Source organism: Theropithecus gelada, chromosome 20, assembly GCF_003255815.1.
Source record: "Theropithecus gelada isolate Dixy chromosome 20, Tgel_1.0, whole genome shotgun sequence".
NCBI lineage: Eukaryota > Metazoa > Chordata > Mammalia > Primates > Cercopithecidae > Theropithecus > Theropithecus gelada.
The window spans coordinates 28,720,880-28,744,589 of record NC_037688.1 but is presented as its reverse complement, the minus strand read 5'-3'; the positions used below and the strand labels follow the sequence as shown (position 1 = coordinate 28,744,589).

Genomic DNA, 23,710 nt, shown 5'->3' with positions numbered 1-23,710 from the left:
GTGTCTACGTGTGTCCAGGCCTGTGTGGGGTATTCCTAGGGTAGCAGGCTTTTAAAGTCAGGGTGAAGAAAAGGGAGGCATTTAGAAGGAATGGACAATTGACAAGGAAAGTGGTCAGACAGCACCAAAGGGTAATGATCTGGGAAAACACAAGGCTCCAAGAAAGTACAATGGCCCCAAGAAACAGAATTTACAGTGTTTTAGCCACCCTGAGACTATATAACCATGCCAGCTCAAGTAATCAAAAATATCCTAGTCCCTGTAAACGCTCACTAGCCGCTTTTTAAATATCCCCTTTAAAATGACCCCTTCACTACCCCGGGTAAGTTGGCAGGGGATTGGAGGCTCCATGGAGGGCTATCCCTGAGCCAACCTGCCAGGCAGGCAGGCAAGTTTCTGCCTTTCCCAACCTCCCGCTGCTAGCTCCCTTCCCCCTGAGAGTTGAAGACTTCCTAATGCTCCTGGCTGCATCAGACACCAATCTGGCCCTACTTCCCTATTGGAAGGCCTCTGTGACAACCAGCCAATCTGATGCACCAATCTGAGTAACTGTGTTTTCCCTCCTTCAGGACATGGTTACATTTAGCTCGGTTTTTTCCTTCCCAAGGCAGATGCCCAAAGCAAAGAGACTGAAGCAGTCAGAATTTCAGACACTGTGAACAACTCCCCTTGGGGTACCTCTGGGGCTGGCGTCTTTACATCACAACGACAGAGAACTGGCCCTCACGGACTACGGCCACCGCGTCTTAGAGGTTTTGTTTCTCTGTGGGCGTCCATGTGCTCTGTTTCTTTCTCTCCTCACCACTCTCCAAACCACACTCACACAAATATACATCCCCATATGCAAAGATGCGCATATGTATATTGTACATCAGTGTGACACTCACACGCGCGTGGGGTATTAGCATAGCCTTTCCCCCCTCCCCCCCGAGTCCCTCTTGTGTTTCCCAGCACCCAGCATCCTCCAAAGCGGGCAGTGGCACACTATGGCTCATAAGCTAAATCCCGTCACTGCCTGCTTTGTAAATAAAGTTTTGCTGGAACACACACCTGCTGATTCGTTTGTGTATCATCTGGCTGCTTTTGCACTAGAACAGGACTGAGTAGTCACAAAAAAAGACCACACGGTCTGAAATATTTGCTCACTGGCCCATTAAGAAAAAGTTTGCTGCTCCCCTAGTCTAAAGCAGCATCTTGTATCTAGAAAATCTATTTATTAAAAATTGTCAAAAGGTCTTTCTCTCATCTTAAAAGTGATTCATAAACCTGTACCTCTTAGAGTTATGGAGCCATGTAATTAGAAGGTGTATTTTAGATTATTAGTCCTACTTATGGCCTAGTGCCTGATTCTCTGATAGGATACCTATGGATGTCTCATTTCTCTTGATGGCTCCAGTACAAGGCAGCACACAGCTGTTCACAGGGAAGCTGTGATGCTTCCCAAGAGCTCTACTGGAAAGTTCTTTTTTATCTGCAGTGAAAATTTGATTTCCTATCATTTCCACCCACTGGTTCCCATTCTACCCTTTGGGGCCAGTCAGGAAAAGGAGAACAATCCTCTTTGAAAAATCGGCCAGGCATGGTGGCTTGTGCCTGTAATCCCAACACTTTGGGAGGCAGAGGCAGGCGGATCACCTGAGGTCAGGAGTTCGAGACCAGCCTGGCCAACATGGTGAAACCCCATCTCTACTGAAAATACAAAAATTAGCCCAGCATGGTGGCGCACGCCTGTAGTCCCAGCTACTAAGGAGGCTGAGGCAGGAGAATCACTTGAACTTGGGAGGTGAAGGTTGCAGTAAGCCGTGACTACACCACTGCACTCCAGCCTGGGTGACAGAGCGAGACTACATCTCAAATAAATAAATAAATAATAAAAAAATAAAGCATCGAGTATCTGGAGGTAACTCACGTGCCTCACCTTTATGTTTTGCTTCTCCAGGTTAAAAAATAACCCCAGTCCTATTCCTGGGGTGGTATGGTCTCAAGGCCCCACCACCTCTGTACTTTCTCTTGGTGGCCAATATCCCTCTTAAACTTAGAAAGCCATGAGTACTGTGAAGACATCACACGCTTTCTCAAGATGAGCATTCATTCCTGGTCACCATGGTGCTGAGAGTTCACCAACCAAGTGTGAGAAGCCTCTGGAGGGCAGGAGCAGAGGCTTGCTGCTCTCTTTCTGAAACAGCGGCACAGGGTAGCACCATCATCTAATCGGGTCCTAAGAGACCCTCTGAAGCTGGATATGCCAAGCCTTTGCATCGGTGACTGGAGGCCTAGCGGGGATTCCACTGGAAAGCTGGTTCTAGAGAATGGTATATTTTGAATTAACCACTCAACAAATCATAAAGCAGGATTGTCAGACTCATTATGGGAAAAGCTGCCCTGAAAATAATGCCTTAAGGACGTGTTGTTGCTGCTGGGGATACAACTGGTATTAGTGGCTTAAGGGGCTCAGGAAATTTCCACGAGACCGTAACCGTAACAAAGGAACAGCCAGCATTTGGTGGGAACAATGGAGGATGGACCCTTTTTTTTTTTTTCATCGATGAAAGGAGATCTTTCTTATTATTTAAAAATTTGCTACTCCAAACACCCACTTCTCCCCCTGGTGTACCATGTCAGAGTTACTGAGGAGGAGGTTTAAAAAAATAAAATCATTGAACAACCCCCCCGCCCCCCGCAAAAGAGGGCTCAATGAGGTCTCATTCCGTGGTAATGAGCTCCAATTTAACGCCATCATTATTTCTGACATTAAAGGCCCGAGAATAGTGTCACATGCCCAGAAGCTATTTTTTTTTCTTTTTTAAACCAGCTAATCCCAGAAATAAGAAATTGCCATGAGGGACAGTGAGTCAGGGCCTGTAAAAGTGCTTTAGGAGAGGACTGTGGCAACAGACTGACCTGAAAGTGGGAGGCACAGCCTGCACAAGGCCCTTAGTCACCTGGGGCGGACAGGGCCCAGCTTCTGCAGTGACTGCCCAGTGAGTAATTAAGAGCCTAGGTTTTGGCCGGATGCAGCAGCTCATGCCTGTAATTCCAGCACTTTGGGAGGCCAAGGTGTGCGGATGAATTCGAGACTAGCCTGGCCAACGTGGTGAAACCCTGTGTCTACTAAAAATTAGCCAGCCATGGTAACAGGCACCTGTAATCCCAGCTACTCAGGAGGCTCAGGCAGGAGAATTGCTTGAACCCAGGAGGCAGAGGTTGCAGTGAGCCAAGATCACACTACTGCACTCCAGGCTGGGTGACAAAGTAAAACTCTTCCTCGAAAAAAAAAAAAAGTCTAGGTTTGGTGTTGGATTCTAAGTTTGAGGCTTAGCTGCATTGCTTGTGCCAAAACCTTAAGACTTTAGGGAATTTTACTTAAGTTCCTCATGCCTTGGTTTGGCTCATCTGTGAAATGGATCCCATAATAGTACCTACTACCAGGTGGAGACAAAATGAAATAGGAAGCAGGAAACAGACTCTAACATATCAAAGAGAAGAAAGGAATCTACAGGATGATGGACAGGGAGGGACATCTGGAAGCAACAGCTGGGCTCCGGGCTTAGAAATCAACCAGTGCCAAGCGGGGCAGATCAGAAGGCTCTAGAAGAACTTTCATAAGATGAAATTGGTAGAATACCCAATATATTTGGATACCTTGAGAGACAATGCACACAACTGGGGAAGACTTCAGGTATATGTCAATGACAGAAGACTAAGAAAAGCAAAAACAGAACCACTGAAAACAGAGTTCTTCAGGAAAGGAGAGTAAATGGAATACACTACATGGCTCGGGTAGGCTAAATATTGATCTGATAAAAATGACAATACCACGATATTGGCAAGATGGGAATTTTACGAGGGTTTTTTGAAGGGGAATTTAAAAGAGAGCTGGGCCCTCATTTTTCACAGTGGGAAGTCAGCAGATAATTCCTAGAAATAAAAATCAAGAAATAGCAACAAGGCCAGGTGCAGTGGCTCACACCTGTAATCCCAGCACTTTGGGAGGCTGAGGCGGGTGGATCACTTGAGGCCAGGAGTTCGATACCAGCCTGGTCAACATGGTAAAACCCCATCTCTACTCAAAAACACACAAAAAATGAACTGGATGTGGTGGCATGTGCCTACAGTCCCAGTTATTCAGGAGGCTGAGGCACGGGACCCTTGAACCCTGGAGGTGGAGGTTGCAGTAAGCCGAGATCACACCACGGTACTCCAGCCTGGGTGACAGAATGAGACTCTGTCTCAAAAAAAAAAAAAAAAAAAAAAAAAAAAAAAAGCATTTTATTGAGCGATATGGAGGTAAAGTTCTAAGGAATCAGTTTAAAGCATTAAAAGAGTTTATCCATAAGGGAGTAGGAGTTGGATGGGGGATTTTGGTGTATTTCTGCAACAAAGCTGGAAGGACTGTATCAATCTACAAACTGTGTATATAAGTAACTTCGATAAAAGTAAAACGAAATAAAATTCCTATTGAAATGGGTCCCATCAATTGATTTCACCACCAGTTCCTCTGGATTTATCAGGATTAAGACCAGATTTAGCAGTTTCTCTGCTCCTTCTAACAGATGAAACGTTGAATAAGGCAGGTCAAGAGTGTTTTCAGAAGTGTATCTTTGGTTTTTTTTTTTTTTTTTTTTTTTGAGACAGAGTCTCACTCTGTTGCCCAGGCTGGAGTGTAGTGGCGTGATCTCAGCTCAATGCAACCTCCACTTCCTAGGTTCAAGAGATTCTCCTGCCTCAGCCTCCTGAGTAGCTGGGGCTATAGGCACCTGCCATGACCCCCAGTTAATTTTTGTATTTTTAGTAGATATGGGGTTTCACCACATTGGCCAGGCTCGTCTTGAACTCCTGACCTCAGGTGATCTGCCCGCCTCAGCCTCCCAAAGTGCTGGAGTTACAGGTGTGAGCCACCATGCCTGACCAGGAAATAAGTTTCATTGGCTCACAGGTCAGCATGACTGGCTGGTCTCAAGCAATCCTTCCACCTCAGCCTCCCCAAATGTTGGGATTACAGATGGGAGCCATTGTACCCGGTCCTTCCCTCCAATTTAAGCTGAACATTTCTTTGATCAAGTCAGTATGTTGCTTATCAGTACGTTCTTGTCAGTCTCAGTGGGCTGACGATTGGGCCCATGACATCCCCCGTGATCACTGACAGTGTTTTACCACTCCTGAAACTGCAGTTCCTGATCCTCCCCTTTCCTCCATACAAACGTCACATTCAGTACTCTCAATCTAGACAGCTGTTCATATGCTAGTTCCTTTGAGATCAAAATTATGAACTCAAATTTGAAGCAGAGATGATAACATACCAAAGGTATTTGGTGCTGTTCACGACTTTAAAGTCGCTGGCGAGAAAATCGAGTTGCTACTGGTCACGTGCATTCCTTCTCATATGAATCTTCCTTCTGATACTGTGTGCTGTTTCCTAGCTCTGATCACATTGAATAAACTATGAAAGTTGGGACCTAATCTCCAAAACGAAAGGACAATGATTCTTGCAGGAAAACACATTCTCTTGAGAGTTACCATAGTATCCAGTGGGTCAAAGCACTGTTTCAAAAGGAAAAGTACTAGAAAATACTGAATTGTTCAATTAAGAACATTGATTCTTTAGTGGTTTTCTACCTATATGCCAACACTACAGACATCCTATTATGATATATATGATACACACACACACACACACACACACACACACACGCATATATACACACACATATTTTTCTTTTTGAGACAGAGTCTTGCTCTGTTGTCCCGGCTGGAGTGCAGTGGTGCGATCTTGACTCACTGCAACTTCCATCTCCTGGGTTCGACTGATTTTTGTGCGTCAACCTCCCAAGTAGCTAAGATTACAGGCACCCCCCACCACATCCAGCTAATTTTTTTTGTATTTTCAGTAGAGATGGGGTTTCACCATGTTGGCCAGGCTGCACTTGAACTCCTGGCCACAAGTGATCCACCCACCTCGGCCTCCCAAATTGCTGAGATTATGGGTGTGAGCAACTGCACCCAGCCCTATTTAATATTTTAAAATAATACTTTACATGAACAGAGACAAAAGGACCCAGATATACTTGTAATGGTACAGAAAACCCTGTTGAAATCATAAAAACTGGTATGGTAAATAACTTTCTAGATTTTATATTAATTGAGGCTTTGACATGGTCCCAAAGTAAATTGAACTCTGTACCCCTTAGATAACATTTTCAGTGTACTACGTGCCAGACACTGACCTAAGCATCTTATATTCATCGTATTATGTCACACTCTTATGAACCCATTTGATAGATAAGGAAACCAAGGCCCAGAAGGGTAAAGACATTTGCCTTGGGATTGAAAGTTCCCGTTAGTAAAGCCAGGACTACAAAGTGCCTGTAATCCCAGCACTTTGGGAGCCCGAAGCAGGTGGATCACCACTGTCAGAAGTTTGAGACCAGCCTGGCCAAGACGGTGAAACCCTTTCTCTACTAAAAATAGAAAAAGTAGCCAGGTGTGGAGGCGCTTGCTTGTAGTCCCAACTCAGAAAGCTGAGGTAGGAGAATCGCTTGAACTTGGGAGGCGGAGGTTTCAGTGAGCCAAGATCACACCACTGCACTCCAGCCTGGGTAACAAAGCGAGGGTCCATCTCCAAAAACCCCCCAAAAAACCAATCATCTGGCCCCCATGCCCACAGGGTCACTTTGCTCTGTGCTCTGCTTGTTTTTTCTTTAAGAAATTCTGAACTAATTGCCCATCATCCTATCCACAGCATCTAGACTTGTGGCTGGCACATAGTAGGCTGTTGTCTCCTAACTATTAGCAAATTATTTTTCTGAAATTATTAAGACCCTATGTGGCTACATAAAAAGACACCAATTATTTTTCTTTCATAAGTGATTATGTGCCTAATACTTTAAAAAGGCCTATAGACTTGAACCTTACCACAGGTGCTTGGAACAGGGGCCCTGATAAGTAAAATTCCCCAGGGATGCTATAGAAGTCCCAGGAATAGACCCTAATTACTTACCTTAAGTGCAGATATATAAGACATCTACCAATTTATTTCACTACACATCAGTTGTCCCACAGGACTTTGTTAAGTATGCTTATATGTACATCTTAGAGTTACACTTTCAACAAGGTTTAGAAGAAAACAATGCTTACTATACACTTCTTGGGTTTTCTTTTCCCTTTGTTATTTCATAATCATCACCCTACCTGGAATAAATAGGCCAGGGCCTTAGAGGAATGTAGCAATTCTGTTGAAGTTATGGGAAAGTGGCCGAAGGGCCTAAATGGAAGACGGGGAGTTAGAAAATGGAAAGACACAATATTCCCTGTTAGCCTCCCAGCGGGCATCTTTCTCCACGCCTTTCTAGTTTGTATGACGGGAAGAGGCTTATGCGGAAGAGGGGATGGAGAATTAGGTCACACCCATGATAACTGAAGATTGGCTTATTTATGAATGTCTTGCACAGTGCAAGTGTACCATGTAGGCTCAAACTGGAGAAGGCTGTATTTTACCTTCCTAACCTCCTTTTGCAGCTTTAATGAAAATTTTCAAAGGGGAATTGACATGTTTAATTGTTAACTAGAAGACTCATTTATTTTTTTTTTCATTCATTCATTCAACACATACTAAGTGTATTAATCTGTTTCCATGCTGCTATGAAGAACTGCCTGAGACTGGGTAATTTATAAAGGAAAGAGATTTAACTGACTCACAGTTCTACATGGCTGGAAAGGAAACTTACAATCATGGCAGACGGCAAAGGGGACGCAAGTACGTCTTACAAGGCAGCAGGAGAGAGAGAAAGAAGGGGGCAGTGCACCAGACTTATCAAACCACCAGATCTTATGAGAACTCCCTCACTATCGCCAGAACAGCATGGGGAAACCACCGCCATGATCCAATCACCTCCCACCATGTCCCTCCCTCGACCCATAGGGATTACAATTAAAGATGAGAGTTGGGTGGGGACACAGGGCCAAACCGTATCACTAAGCACCAGGGTATCCTCCTGAGTACACAGATGGCCTACATTTCCCAACCTCCTTTGTGGTGAGGTGTGGCCACGTGGATGAGTTCTTACCAGTGCAGATGAGCCTAAGCGATGCCAGCTACTTCTCTGCCCAGACCTTAACACTGATGTTGTAGGTGGTGGCAATGCCCCCTGCAGTGTGGAAGCAGCATAAGAAAATGAACCTAAGCGGCTCTCTTGTGAGCAAGAAATTCACTTCTTTGCTCATCCAGCTGCTCTATTTGGGGGCATCTTTGTCAGCAGCCTTTGTACTTACACGAGTGTCTAATAGCAGTCTATGCACTCATGGACTTCATAATCTAGACAGACAGTAAATACCAAAGATAATCAGGGAGGCCTCTCTGAGGAGGTGACATTTATGATGAGACCTGAACAGTAAGGATTATCAGTCATGCAAAGATCTGGGCGCTCAGGCAGACAGAAAATCAAATGCAAAGGCAGAAATTAACTTGTGTCTGAGGAATAGAAGAGTGATGTGGCTGCAATGCAGTGATGGGGTCAGAGCGTCACTGGGTGAGGTTGAGAGGAGGCAGACGAAGAGTAAGTGGAGGCAGTTCTAAGTGTGACGTGAAGCCACTAGAGTGTCTTAAAGTGAGTATAGGCGTGTGTGTAGAGAGAGAGAAAGGGAGAGAAGGAAAGAGATAGCATTTGATTTGCATGTTGAAGATCACCTTTGGCGATGGCATAGAAAACAGATTGCAAGGATCAAGAATAGAAATGAGAAAAGCAAAGACAGAATTGTAGTGGTTCAGTGAGCAATGACGGTGGCTTGGACCAGGCTATTAGTAGTGGGGATGTGGGAAAAGGCTGGATTCAGGGATGTGTTTGAAGAGAAAGTCAATAGGTCTGGCTGACAGATTGGAAGTGGATGGTGAAAAACAGTTCTTATCTTGAGCATGTGGGTAGTAGTGGTATTTATTAAGCTGGGCAAGACTTTGGGAGGTCTTGGAAATGGGGGGACATCAAGAGACCTGTTTTTTGTGTGTGGTTTTTTTTTTTTTTTTTTTTTTTGGAGATGGAGTCTCCCTCTGCCACCCAGGCTGGAGTGCAATGGCGCAATATTGGTTCACCGCAACCTCTGCCTCCCAGTTCAAGTGATGCTCCTGCCTCAGCCTCCTGAGTAGCTGGGATTATAGGTGTCGGCCACCATGCCTGGCTAATTTTTATATGTTTAGTCAAGACAGGATTTCACCATGTTGGCCAGGGTGGTCTCAAACTCCTGACCTCAGGTGATCCAACCGCCTTGGCCTCCCATAGTGCTGGGATTACAGGTGTGAGCCACTGCACCTGGCCAGGAGGCCTGTTTTAAAAGTGCTAAGCTTAAGATGCTTGTTAGAGGTTGACATGGAGAGTCTGGGGTTCAGGAGAGATTACTGAGGAGTCTTCGGCAAATCGATAGAATTTAAAGCCATAGACCTAGATGTGTGCTCTTAGGGAAAGGGAAATGGGAGAAAAAGAGGAGAAGACCTGGGAAAAAGTGTCTAGCAGACATTTAGGCATCTTCTCACCAGTGTCTAGGATAAACAACACATCAGCATTTCTAGGGAAGCAGGGAAGAGCCTGCACTGTTGGTAATTCCAATTGGTACCATGAGAATTTCTTTCTGTGAGCGCTGGTGTTGGCCTGCATTGGCTCATGAGAGCTGTTTGTTAAATTTTCAGGAGTCGTGTGAGCCAGTTATTAAATACAGCTATTATTGTGGAAGTCAGGTGGAGCATTTATAACACAGAAATCAGCAAATTATCCATAAGACGATCTTTAAAAATTTTTGAGAGCCTATTTATTAGCACACCACTGGTGCCCTCCATACTTTGTGTCCAGACTTATCAGAGAAATGGCATGGGATGCCCAGATACCATCTGACTCACTTCTTACATAAGCTGACCCGTAAGCACACCATTTGTAGTACATGATGGCACGATCCCATTGGCTAGGAACTCCTATAACACTGAGACCGCCATTCAGCATTGCTCTCTTGCCAGCACAAGTCCACGGTAAGTAGCAGTGGGTTTTTTGTTTGTTTGTTTGTTTGATTTTTTTTGAGATAGAGTCTCACTCTGTTGCCTAGGCTGGAATGTAGTGGCACCATCTCAGCTCACTGCAACCTCTGCCTCCTGGGTTCAAGCAATTTTCCTGCCTAAGCCTCCCAGGTAGCTGGGATTACAGGCCCGCACTACCATGCCCCGCTAATTTTTTTTTTTTTGTATTTTTAGTAGAATCAGGGTTTCGCCACATTGGCAAGGCCAGTCTCAAACTCCTGGCCTCAGGTGATCCACTCATCTCGGCCCCCCAAAGTGCTAGGATTGCAGGTGTGAGCCACTGTGCCCGGCTGGCAGTGGATCTTAAGCAGCCTTAGAAAAAAGTTAAAGGGAAGGATTGGGAACCTGAGTATCCGGATGTTTGTGGAATTCTTAGAAAGGTAGAATATTCTCTTCACTAAACAATTGTTACAAACAATCTGGGAACTTGGGGAGTTCCCTTCCTCTGAGGCATGGGTGGAAACACTGAGGTAAAGACTTTGCCCCGTGAAAGCAAGCAGAAGGGACTCCAGTTTTTTGGATATTAAGACATCTCTCCGACCCTGGGGACACACAGCACCCCATGATAGCAAGTTTGTTTTTTATAATCCTTCTTTCTTTTTCCTCCACTCAGTCTTGGCATTGTCTCTACCACACCTATTTCATTGACTCTAAGATGCGTTTTCACAAAGGTGCAAATGGGTTGATTAGTTTATTCAGGAGGATCGACATGCTGCAGTGCACTGGAGCATGCAGCCAATCCCCCGACACGCTTGAGTGGGCCGTGGTTACCTCCACTGCCTTCAACAGGAATCGAGTGCTGTTTTGTCTCCATGCTGGGGGACTGGAGAGAAGTGTCATTCCGGCATCACCCTAATTATGATTTTCAGAAGATGTAGCTGTCTGGATACAACAGGACCATCACAAGTGTGTGCAAAGTGTGTGTGGTGTGTGTGTGTGTGTGTGTGTGTGTAGACAGCGGAGGGTACACCCCCAGAGGCTGGACTTGCAGAAGGAATGAAATGGATTACTGCATTATTGCATTACTGCCTGTGCAAAGCTGAGGCTGCACACACAATAACAGACATACAGACATAGGTGTTCACATACGTGTGTACAAAACCCATGAGCTTTCCTGAGTGAGGCTTTTCTTTACGGATGAATTTAGTGAATCAGAGAAAGTCAAATCTGTAAAAAAAAAAAAAAAAAAAAATCACTAAGGTTATCAAATCCAAAGCTTTGTTGTTTTTTCAGATGAGGAAACTGAGGCCCAGAGAGGGTAAGTGATTGCCCTGACGCCACACAGCTAACCGGAGAAGATACAAGTTCCTGCCTTCCTTATTTTCAATTCTCACAAGCGAGTTTCCGCATGAACAAGGTGGCAGGTCTGAGCAAAATGCTAAAACCGTGGCCCCGTTTTGTTTGTGCATGTGTGTGTGTGTACATGAGCTGTTGGTGTGTGACGGGAGTTTGCAGGGATATTCTCTCCCTGTTTCATGTTTTCATTTCTCCCACAAGACGGGAATGAAAGGGAAGGAAGAGCTGAACCATTCCCTCAGGCAAGCAGATCTGTGGCAAACAAAGAGCCCGCAGCTTGGTCTCCACGGGGTCAGTCTGACTTCCTTCTCTCAGAAGCATCCCGGGCTACATTTTCATCTTCGCTATCTTCCAATCTTGCATCATCTATAATAATGTGATTCCGAATGCATTTTAGCAAATGCAAGATGGAATGGGACTCCCCCGGCTGCTCCCGAACATCTGATCTATGAAAGCCGTAAGGTGCCGCAGCGAAAAGTTCACTGATAGAAAAAAAAAAAAAAAAAAAAAAACAGACAGTTGCTTGTGTCCCCAGTTAGGGGTGAGGTTCTTCCGAGTTGGTGGCTCTTGGTCATCTTTGTTTTCCTTAAAAAAGGGATAATGCTGAGGAGTTGGAGGTTCACCTTTGCTCTTGTGTTTAATTGCTGCAAAAGCCATTTATTACCTTTTGTTCTACTGCAGAGGGGACACTGTCTCTCCCAGTCACCAGGCCTGCTTGGTGTTTGGCTTCTCTATCTGCCCCAGAAGCCATCCCCGTCACCTCCGAGTAATTCTGGGTCACTTCCGTGGCCAGGTTTGTCTGGCTCCGGTACAGGAAGGCCCTCATGAAAGGAAGAGGAGCGGAACTGGGATTTTTTTTTTCTTTCTTTGAATTTTGCGTAAAATTCCATCCCCAGCCACCTAATGAGGAAACATCCATCATCTGTCTTTCCCTGGGAATGTCGGTGGCCATCTCGAGCCGGTCTGTGGTCCCGCTCATCTGTATGCAGGCAGGGCTTGTGAAATTGCTTTCCCCTCAGAAAAATATATTCATTTCCACCTTCCTCAGATGGCCCTCACAAATGAAAGTGCTTTGTCATTTTTAATGCCCGGTGTTCCCTTTTTCCCTGCACTGCCTCCAGTCACGATCCAGCTGATAAAGCCCACAGGTAATTTAAAAAAAAAAAAAAAAAAACCACACACACCTCAAAAGCCCAGAGGACTGTCAGATTCCACCGGTGTCCCCTTGTGGGTTTTCCTTGCACACAGAGCAAAAATGATTGCAAGGGGAGGTTCTTTCTGTTCCCTGGGAATCTCCTTGGGCCTTGTGCAGCATTTGGATGGACACGCAGCAACAGGGGATGTGCTGAGTTCTAGGTAACAGACGCCTGCCTTAAAATGAAGGCACGAAGCCCAGCCCTGTCCCCTTGGCTGGCTGGCTCTGAGCATCCTGAGAGTTAGGATGTACAGAGGTACACGTGCTTTGTAAAAACTGGAAGGTGCACTAAAAATTCAGTTATTATTATTTCTAAAATGTCTCCAGCCTACGATTTGTCATAGACACCTATCATTCTGCTTAGATAATTGGGTAATTGTTCCTCATGCCGGAGGGAACAAACGTCTGTCTTTGAAATGTGCATGGAGGCTTACACACAGAGAGCCCTGTTACAACAAGGGTCTGACTCCACAGAGACCTGTAAATGCCAAAAGACTAACAATAACGTCCTCTGAAAAACAACTGCATCCAGCTTTTCATAGGCAAGTTAGTAGGATCACCTGACTCCAGCATTTTAAGAGAGTCACCTTCTTTATGGAAATGGAGCCAAAATACTAGTCCAGGAAAGGAACATGATAGATTTATTGGCCAAAACTTATTTCAAAGCAGAATCTTTGCAAAATATGATCGTTTCCCACATATCTGCATTTCAAGACTGGGTTATCTTTGTTTCTTGTGATCGTTATTTACATACATATTAGTTTTAACTTTTTCTGCATTTTCTTGATCACACCAACCACTCAGTTAAGGATCTGTAAACAAAGACTGAATTGAGCCAAAATGATCCAACTTCCAAAGGGACCCCTTGTTTCCTCGGGTAAACTTGAACGTCTTCATTGATGATGGAGAACCTTGCTTCTCAAATAACCTGGCATGAAGGGCAACTTGGTTGTTGTTTTTGTTGCTAATATCCAATTTCCCATGGCCTGAGACTTTTGTAAAATACATACAAGTTGAATTACTAGAAAAATAAAATGTCGCTTGAATGTTGCAGTCATGTCAGATGGCTGTAAGAGTCTTTCAACTCTTACTCTGAATTTCTGTACTTGTTGAGAATCCCTATCAAATGGTTCACAGACCAGGAACGACCTGTGGACCCGCTTTGAGTAGCACTGAGGTTGAGAAAACTGTCCTGCCATCTTACCCATGGTGGCTCATGTTCCAGCTGTGAAACTGCTCACTCCTTAACTTATAAAAATTTGTCAATCCAATGTTTTAATGCCTTTTTTAAAGCAGGGACAGGTCTGTATACAAAGCCTCCAAGCTAAGTAATCAATTGATAACGACAGGGAGGGCTGTTAATGTCAATATGAGTTACACAAGGCATTGTCCAAGAATAAATCAGGAAGTTACCCTAAGGTATGGCAGACAGAGGGGAGGGCTTGGGGGTGGCTGTCGTACATATGGAAAATAAAAACAAAAAATTACAGAGAAGTAATTCTTAACCTGTATTCCGTAAGACAGTAGATTGAGAGGTAATAGAGCTAACACCAGGCTGGACTAAAGAACTGGATGCAGAGAACATACACAAGAGTGTAAATAGGCACACACATGTGTGTGCATGTGTATGTATGTGTGTGCATGTGTGTGCATGTGTGGGCACACGGTCCACCTGGTGGGCTGGCTGATTGGAACTGAGTAAGGAAGGGTGGAAAAAAGGTTGAGGGAGCATTTTCAGAAAGGGGGTCCAATTTATATCCGTTGCAGTAATTGGTTTGTTTGTGTAGAGCAGGAAGAAGGGGCAGTGGGGGACGTGATGGAGTGAAACACGGAGGGCTGTGACTCCCCTGCTTGATGAGTTGGAGAGAAATTGTTAGTAACCAAGACTGGTCCCGCAGGGGTTCATTAAGTGACTGGTCCTCCACCATATCCTGTCATTTCCAACCTGGATGCATCAACATTAGCCAGCTTTGCGGTATGCAATTGTGCATCTGTAAGGGTGTGTGAAGGCGCAGGAGTGTCTGCGGGCTGGGTCTGTGTGCACATTTGTACCTTTTCTTGTGGATACAGTTAAGTTTTCCGTGGGAATTAGAATCATGAAGGCCACATGCAATTTTTTTTTTTTTTAAAGGCAAAAAGCAAAAGGTGCTTTCTTACTGGAAACACAAATTTGCTTTGACACTTAAAAAGTACCGTGGAATAGAACAATAGGGAAACTAAGAAAGGGTCTGAACTGGGCGGGCTGGAGGGAGCTGAGCACTGAAAGGCTGGCCGGTGGCAAACACATCCAACTGGTAACTTCTTAAATCAGCCCTGAAAGGGACAGCGAGCAGTGTTTGTCTCTGGATTGTGAGGCCTGTCAGCCCCTGGGAGGCAGGGGCCCAGAAACTGGAGTTCAGGCCAAGAGCCAGGAAGGAAGGCTCAGCAAATTTGCCAAACGTGCAGACTGCCCACAATGTCTGGGCGCTGGTGGCATTTGGAGTCACGGTTGCTCTGCCTTTGGATCTTGGGATTTTTTTTTTCCAGGCAAAAATGGAAGACAGACTCTTGTGGGGAGTTTTAAGGGCAGGAGTCCCCCTTGGGAACGCCATAAATTCAGATCTTAGAGAAGTACTAGGAAAAAAACCAAAAATGCTTTTTGCACCAGTGAGAACTCTCTGCCTGTCTGGGTTAGCCAAGAATCCAGCTTCAGGGGCTGGGGGAAAGCTAATGCCATCTAAAGGAGGCCAGCCCCTCCCACCTCCTCAACCCACTCAGCTCAGTCCTGGACAAGGCTGGCCTGTAGCCTCTGGACAGAGGATCCCCCTTAAGGCACAGAAGAGGGCTGGACTTCAACCTCTATTCTGTGGTTTGTAATGGTTTCCTGGAATGAACAATCAAAATGTAAAACCTGCAAGACATGAAAGTGACCATCTCTGAGTGCTTTTTCTACTTCCTAAAACTGGGATGCACTCTATCTGCACAGAGAAAAACTCATAGGACCTCCTAGGATACATCTTGGCTCCAAGTTCGTGCCATGTTATTAGGAAATTGCAAGTGGAAGCAGCCACAAACAGACCATTAAATCACATCACCTGCAGGTTTGCAAATCTATGAAGACAGGCAGCGCTAATTGCCGTTATTGTTGTTGGTATCATTATTGTTAATAGACGCCATCCGTTGATACTTCACATCTTACACATGTCTCATTTTCATCTTCATTATAAGCATATAATAGAGAAAGGCAAGTACTATTATTATCCCCATTTTACACATAAGGACACCAAGTCTCTGAGTTCAGGATGTCCCCGTGAGCCCAGACCACCTGAGTCCACAGCCGTGCTCTTAGCAGCTCGTTTTGCTGCCCCTCCAAGTCCTGTTACCATTTCCGAAGTGGTTCCCAGGTGGAAGGCCCATTCGAAGCACTTTACGTACATTATCTAATTATCTCATTCGGTCCTCAGAGCCACAAATCAAGGTAAGCAGACTGCCCAACCTCCAAGCACTTATGAGCTTGTTGTTCCCACAGAGTCACATCATCCTCAGACCATTTGCAATGGTCCAAGGTGGCAGAGAAATCACTTCTGGGCACAAATGTGGTCATTACCAATGGCCGTGATGAGACCTGGGGCTGTTGCTCTTCAAGGCTGATATGAGCCTCTAGATAACTCAGGAAGGAAACTTTTAATCCTCATCATTACCACCATCCGTGTTGTTCTCAGCATCAGCGACCAAAGCCAGAAAGGAAATAAAGAAGGACTTTGAGAGTCATCTGTGTTTTGCAATGAACCAAAAACAAATGAGGCTTTCCTGAATTTTTAAAATTTAGGCGCCAGAATGGAAATTATTCTGTTTTTTGTTTTTTTTTTCCCCCCCACATCTACCAAGACAGACTAAGGCTTAGCTGTACTGCTTTCTACGATCCTGGCTGATTTTTCTTTTTCAATAGAATAACATAAAAAAAGAAGGCCAGGGTGCTCTCCAAACAGAACCCAGATCTAATGAGGGGATTTTGGAGTTGTTTATATAGCATGTCTCTTTATCTGTATAAAGCAAAGAACATCGCCAGGTATTTTCAGTGGATTGATCTCATCAAGACACAGATTTATTAAAAAGAAACACAGATAGAGGGAAACAGGCCACTGTAATTTATACATTAGTTTTTGTTGTTTTTTTTTTTTTTTAAGAAATAAAAACTAACTCCAAGTTTTTAGTCATTGTAACGGGGCCCTGCACATCATGTATGTGATGTAATGACAGCTTCAGACTAGGGATGCTTTTGATGCATTATTAACCATAAAAAAAAAAGACATTAAATACCAGGCTTGAATGCCATGGGGATGCATATTTCACTAGGAATTATTTTTCAATGTATGCTTAAAGTTTATTTTGGTAAACAGATGACTGGAGGCTGTCAGAGCCGGAGTAAGATTTATGTTCATTTGGAATCTTCTTGAAAGGAGCGGAAATGCCTGGGACTTGTGGAACACCCACAGCAAAATGTAAATCTTTTCTTGGCCCCAGGGAAGGTTGGAGAGTGCCACACAAACAATTCCTCCTAGGGATGTGTGGTTTCCAAGCAGCATCAGCGTAGATGCCCGTAGGGGCACACGCCAAGGGGAGGGGTAGAGGGAACACACATTCCATTGTCTCTAGGAGGAGGGAGCAGAGCAAAAACATCTGGACTGGGAAGCCGGCCTCAGGATGCCCCATCAGATGCCTGTGCATCAGCTACAAAGAACGCCCCGAACTAATTCCTCCGTTTCACAGGCACCCCCATGTTGGCACCAGGAGCTGTTTCCTTCTGTGCTGACACATTTCTAAAGCATTTCTGGTTGTGGACATAGAACTTATTGACCATGTGGGTTTTCCTATCCTTTGTAAATGATGGAGGCATCACTACATCCATCTGCAAAGTCCTTCCTTGGAGCTTCTACAGCCCCAGGAGCTATCACAGACTTATAGTCCAGGCAGGACCAATGGGTACCTTTCTGAAGACAACTTCAGATGATCACAGTGTCCACCTTTAGGGCCTGCTTCTGCCTTTTTTCTATTTGATACTTAATAAGTCTCATTTTTGGCAGATACGGATAACTTCATGTAGCTGCTCCAGGCTCAACAATTCATATGGAATGCGATAAATTCTGTTTAACATTTGTTACGTAGATACTTAGCTACAGATTCAGAGCCAAATAGGCACACCTAACCCATGTGCATCTGTGAAATACTCTCCTGCCCAAATCCTGCCTGTACCTGGAACACTCTTGAGTGCTCAGAAGATGTTACTACAATTTTAGGGCCGAAGGATGGTCTATTTCAGGTCAATGATCTGTGATTTGCACTAATGGGATATTAGTGGCATGAAGATGTCTGCAAAAGAACAGAGAGAAGGACTTGGGAATGTATCTAACGGGATATTACTGGCATGAAGATGTCTGCAAAAGAACAGAGAGAAGGACTTGGGAATGTATTTTCTTTTTGCAGTCTTATCATCTTGAGCCTTGGCTGGGGCTGGTTTATATTATCTGGTGACATTCCCGTTTCTAAATATGGCACCAGGCCGGGCGCGGTGGCTCAAGCCTGTAATCCCAGCACTTTGGGAGGCCGAGACGGGCGGATCACAAGGTCAGGAGATCGAGACCATCCTGGCTAATACGGTGAAACCCCGTCTCTACTAAAAAAATACAAAAAACTAGCNACTAAAAAATACAAAAAACTAGCCGGGCGCGGTGGCGGGCGCCTGTAGTCCCAGCTACTCGGGAGGCTGAGGCAGGAGAATGGCGTGAACCCGGGAGGCGGAGCTTGCAGTGAGCTGAGATCCGGCCACTGCACTCCAGCCTGCGCCGCAGAGCGAGACTCCGTCTCAAAAAAAAAAAAAAAAAAAAATATATATATATATATATATGGCACCAAATTAGCCTATGCATTCATGTTTCAGTTTCTTAGAGTAACAATTAATTGAATCAGTGTTTTGGTGATGCCTTCCTCCAAGGATGGCTGATTCTGTAGCAGCAGTTCTCAGCAGAAAGGGTGATTTTGTCCTGCAGGGCGTATTTGGCCATGTTTAAATATATTTTTGGTTGTTACAACTTGGGAGTGCTAGAAATATTCAGTGGGTAGAGGCCAAGGATGCTGCTAAACATCCTACAATGCACAGGACCTCCCTACCTCCAACCACCAAGGAGAACGATCCAGCCTCAAATGTCAGTCGTGCAGAGGTTAGAAGCCTTATTCTAAGGGACCGTAAATGTGGCTGCTATGCTTTGTGACTAAAAGCAGCTGGAATGACAGTTCAGCTGTGTACAATCCAAAACCGATTGCATTGGAAAATGAGGGAGGGGCCCGAATGCTGGTTTTCCACTGAATGGTGTTTCACCCCTTGGGTCCTTTGTTCCATGGCCTGTGGTATGATGTCATCAATGCTCTGAGACCCACACAGCTTGGTAGAGGACACATCAGTAGTCCAAGAAGGTGTCACTGTGCTCATTCCATGGTTCAAGAAATGGAGGTAGAGTCCAGGTCAATGACTTGCAAGAGACCACAGCATGAGGGAGTGGCAGGGTCAGGAAAAGACCTCTGATCCTTTCACCCTTAGTCTCCCATCTCCTAGTCTGGTGTTAGAACCAGGAGATCACGCTGAACACTTGCTCCCTTCCCTTCCTCTCCTGCATATAGAGATATAGCAAAATGCAGGTTAAGTTGACTTTAATCTTTAATTCATACACAAGGATGTGCAGCACAGAGTGAAATAGAGAGTAAACTCCAGAGGCAGCAAGTTCTGTAGGTTTGGCCAGATCTTCCTTTTCAAAGACAGACAGCCTGGGGAATCATGCGAATGGCCTTCCATTGCCCTCTTAGATTCCTTTTATGGCAAAATGCTGGCTTTTATCAATTCCTACCCCAACCTCTGATTCCCACAGGCTGGGAAAAGCAAACAGCAGTTGGGGGAAGTGCACCCACCTTCTCTTGTGATGGAAACAGGAGACTTGGACCCCTGGGGAGGCCAAGAAGGACGGGAGTGAAAAGGGGTGAGCTGCAGGAGTGGATGGGGGTGGGTGAGGAAGAAGATCTGGTTGCAGATGCTTATGAAGCTCTTTTTTTTTTGCTTAGGTGGAGGGATTTGGCCTGGGACCTAAACAGATGGTTGTTCATTCTGACCTCCCAAATAGGCATTTCTGCATTAAATGATATCAGGGTGGACACAGGAGAAAGAAAAGTCTATTGTTGTATCCACCATAAAAATAGACGTGTGGAGGAAATGATCTTGGCGCAGAATTGACTAGAGAGGGTGAACTCGGGCAGAAGAAATCAACTCGGACAAGCCAGAGTCCCTGACAAGGTCTTGAGGTCTCAAGCCAATGGGGTGACATAAAAAGGGATTTGGAAGGCCAATAACTGTAACCAGCAGCAGATGCAGCTGCTACTGGTTCCTCATTGACACATCCGCCCTTCCTTTTCATCCCCAGGGCAGTCCAGCCAAGAAATAAAGGCAACTCGGGATCCCAACAGCTGGAAGTGCTGTGGTTCCATATGTTTCAATTGTCTGGAACCCTCTGGTCTGGGAATACTTACTCCTTTGGGAATGAGAGGAAGACGTGCAGAGCGGGGCTTTGGAAATGCGGTTCCCAGCTAGCCAAACTTGGGGCCCTCCAGGCTTGAAGTTAGGACAGCGGTGGCCTGGACATTTCCAGGGAGTGGCCCAGAGGGTTGGGTCATTGGCCAGATGCTGCTGTGTGCTGGGGTCCGAGCCCATGCTCAGAAGGGAGACAGGCATGGCCTTGCATGGGACTCAGGTGTTGTGGTCCTCTCCCATTCTGGCGAGGCAACCAAAGTTGTCCTCATCTGCCAGACCTGCTCAAACTTTATAGACATCAACACCAGAGATTACCCCACCATCCCAAAAAAATGTTGGCTTTCTCACCATTCATTTCAGGATGGCCTCGTGCAAGGGACTCCCACTGTTAAACACTTCTTTCTCTGCATTCAATACAGGGATTCATTCATTTGGTCAAGGCCAGCCACAGTAAAGTAGAAGTGTTAGCTTATCTGCTACATGAGCATTCACCCAAATGAGCAGCTTACTTGCTACCAAGCCAACTATTAATACCTTTTGGTTTACAGTGCCAAGATACAGCATTGCAGGCAGTAAGCCAGGAGAACATGTCCTGACCTTTAAAAGCTTAGGGTTCCCTGGAGACCCCGGTGATGTATCTCAGCAAGGAGAAGACATATCCTGGCTGAGTCATCCACCCTGGATATGGCCAAAGACAAGAAAAAAATGGTTTCATTTGGTCTGGGGACAGCCATGCCTCGGATACATGGTAAAAAATCTTGACTCCTGGAACATGCTTGCACCTCTCGTTTTAAGAACTGTCTTCGTGGCCCAGTTATAATGGCTTTTATTCAAAAGACAGGCAATAACAAATGCTGACAAGGATGTAGAGAAAAGGGAAGCATCGTATACCACTGGTGGGAATGTAAATTATCACAACCACTATCGAGAACAGTTTGGAGGTTCCTCAAAACACTAAAAATAGAGTTACCATATGATCCAGCAATCCCACTGCTGGGTATAATCCCCAAAGAAGGGAAATCAGTATGTCAAAGAAATAACTGCACTTTCGTGTTTATTGCAGCACTGTTCTCAACAGCCAAGATTTGGAAGTGACCTAAGGGTCCGTGATGAATGGATAAAGACAATGTGGTACATGACACACTGGAGTACTATTCAACCATAAAAAGAATGAGATCCTATAATTTGCAACAACATAGATGGAACTGGAGGACATTATGTTAAGCAAAATAAACCAGGAACAGAAAGACAAACTTCACATGTTCTCACCTACTTGTGGGAGCTAAAAATGAACAGCAATTGAACTCATGGAGACAGAGAGAGAAAGAGAGTAAGATGATGGTTACCAGAGGCTGGGAAGGGTCGTGGGCTGGGGGATGGGCAGGTGGGAAGTGGGGATGGTTAATGGCTACAAAATTTAACCATAAAAAGAATGAGATCCTATAATTTGCAACAACATAGATGGAACTGGAGGACATTATGTTAAGTGAAATAAGCCAGGAACAGAAAGACAAACTTCACATGTGGGAGCTGAAAATGAACAACAATTGAACTCAGGGAGACAGAGAGAGAAAGAGAGTAGGATGATGGTTACCAGAGGCTGGGAAGGGTAGCGGGCAGGGGGCAGGGGTGGGGGAGGTAGGCAGGTGGGAAGTAGGGATGGTTAATGGCTACAAAAATGTAGTTAGATAGAATAAATAAGATCTAGTGTTTGACAGCACCGTAAGGTGATGAAAGTCAACAATAATTTATTGTACATTTAAAAATAACTGCAAGAGTCCAGGCATGGTGACTCACACCTGTAATCCCAGTACTTCAGGAGGCCCAGGTGGGTGGATCACTTGAGGTCAGGAGTTTGAGACCAGCCTGACCAACATGGTGAAATCCCATCTCTACTAAAAATACAAAAATTAGCTGGGCATGGTAGCAGCTGTCTGTAATGCCAGCTACTCAGGAGGCTGAGGCAGGAGAATCACTTGAACCCAGGAGGCAGAAGCTGCAGTGAGCCGAGATCGTGCCATTGCACTCCAGCCTGGGCAACAGAGAGAGACTCTGTCTCAAAACAAAACAAAACAAAGCAAACAAAACTATAAGAGTATGACTGAATTGTTTGTAATACAAAGAAAGGCCAAATGCATGAGATGATGGGTACCCCATTTACCCTGATGTGGTTATTATGCATTGTATGCCTGTAGAAAAGCATCTTATGTAACCCCCAAAAATATATATACCTACTATGTACCTACAATTAAAAAAAAATGTCTTCAGTTTGTAGCCACAGCCCAGATGAGTGCTGTCCCATCTCCTGCTCCTGGACCAGTGTGATCTGAAAGGATAATATCCAGTAGATGGAGGAAGGACCCAACAAGAGAGGCTGCATCCTCTGATCATACTAATGATATTCCTAAGAACGAAGATTCACAGTGTTTACTGTCTACCGAGTATAAAACGTGTGTGCTACACACACAAGCACGATTCCATCTCCTTCCCAGAACAACTCATGGGTGATGGGGAACTAAAGCACACAGACTCGAAGTGACTTGCCCAGGTTCCCAGTGGCAGGCCCAGAACTACAGTCCAGCATCGAATAATCAAAATGCCAGGCTGTAAATATCCAGTTGTCATCCCGACATAGCACAGAGCTCTGATACATAAGATGGATATGGGTTGCTCTCCTAGAGCTGCCGGTGGCATTGAGCACTTCTGAATATGTCATGGATGGCCACCAACTGGACAGCTTTCATGCTGCTGGAATTTTAAAGACAGGGCCCTGTGATAGAGAATCCGAAGAGACTAGGAATAGCCACACGCTACAGCTGACTTCAGAAATGCTGATGTGAATTTCCGTCTTTAGAATCTCAGTCCTTGGCCAAAACTGTCCTCAATTTTTTGACTTCTTGTACAGTGGGATTTAAAGAGGTTAGCAATTAAATTTAATAGGAGATTGGTGCATTATTGTTAAAATGTCATCAGAAATTGGCACCTGCCCTTTGAAATATGTACATAAACTATTCCCTGAAGTATGATTTTTCAAGAGTGTTGTTGAACAAAAAATCTTTATCTGTGGGAATACCTTTCTGAAATTTTAATGGCCATCAAATGGGAATATATGATTCTCTCCACAAAAATTCCATTTATACTTCTTTATTTTTTTTTTCAGGACCACATTAAGTGAAATATGACCATATACAGCAAAGATGTCATGGGTAGGATCCAAAAGTGTATCTGTATGCCTGTGAGGGGGTTGGGGTGTGTGTCAGTTTACCTTGTTTTAAAATTTTAAATTTAACTATCAGCATATAAAATCTAGGAGATAGTACATAAAAATTCAGATCGATGGCTTCTCTTGAAAACATGATATATTTTGAACCCTGGGTGCACATGTGACTGAAGCTTAGTTCAAGCTGGTCCTTTATATGCGACATGTACCCTGCAGGTTACCACCACACTCAGCATCCTTACTCCTGTTCTGTTTCATGAATTTTCATGGCCTGCCTGCCCCCTTAGACATTTGAGTTTGTGATCTCCAGTCTGCATGATAGCAGGTGCCTCCTTGTGTTGAAATAAGTCTTTCTTGGTTTCTTTGTTGATGTATTTAGTTTCTACTGGGGCTAAA

General features: G+C 44.8%; 1 long non-coding RNA gene across 1 annotated transcript in view; it reads left to right on the top strand.

The window, feature by feature from the left end:
- Positions 1–23,710, top strand: part of LOC112614532 — a 34,139-nt gene that overhangs the window by 1,401 nt on the left and 9,028 nt on the right. The window lies entirely within an intron of this gene.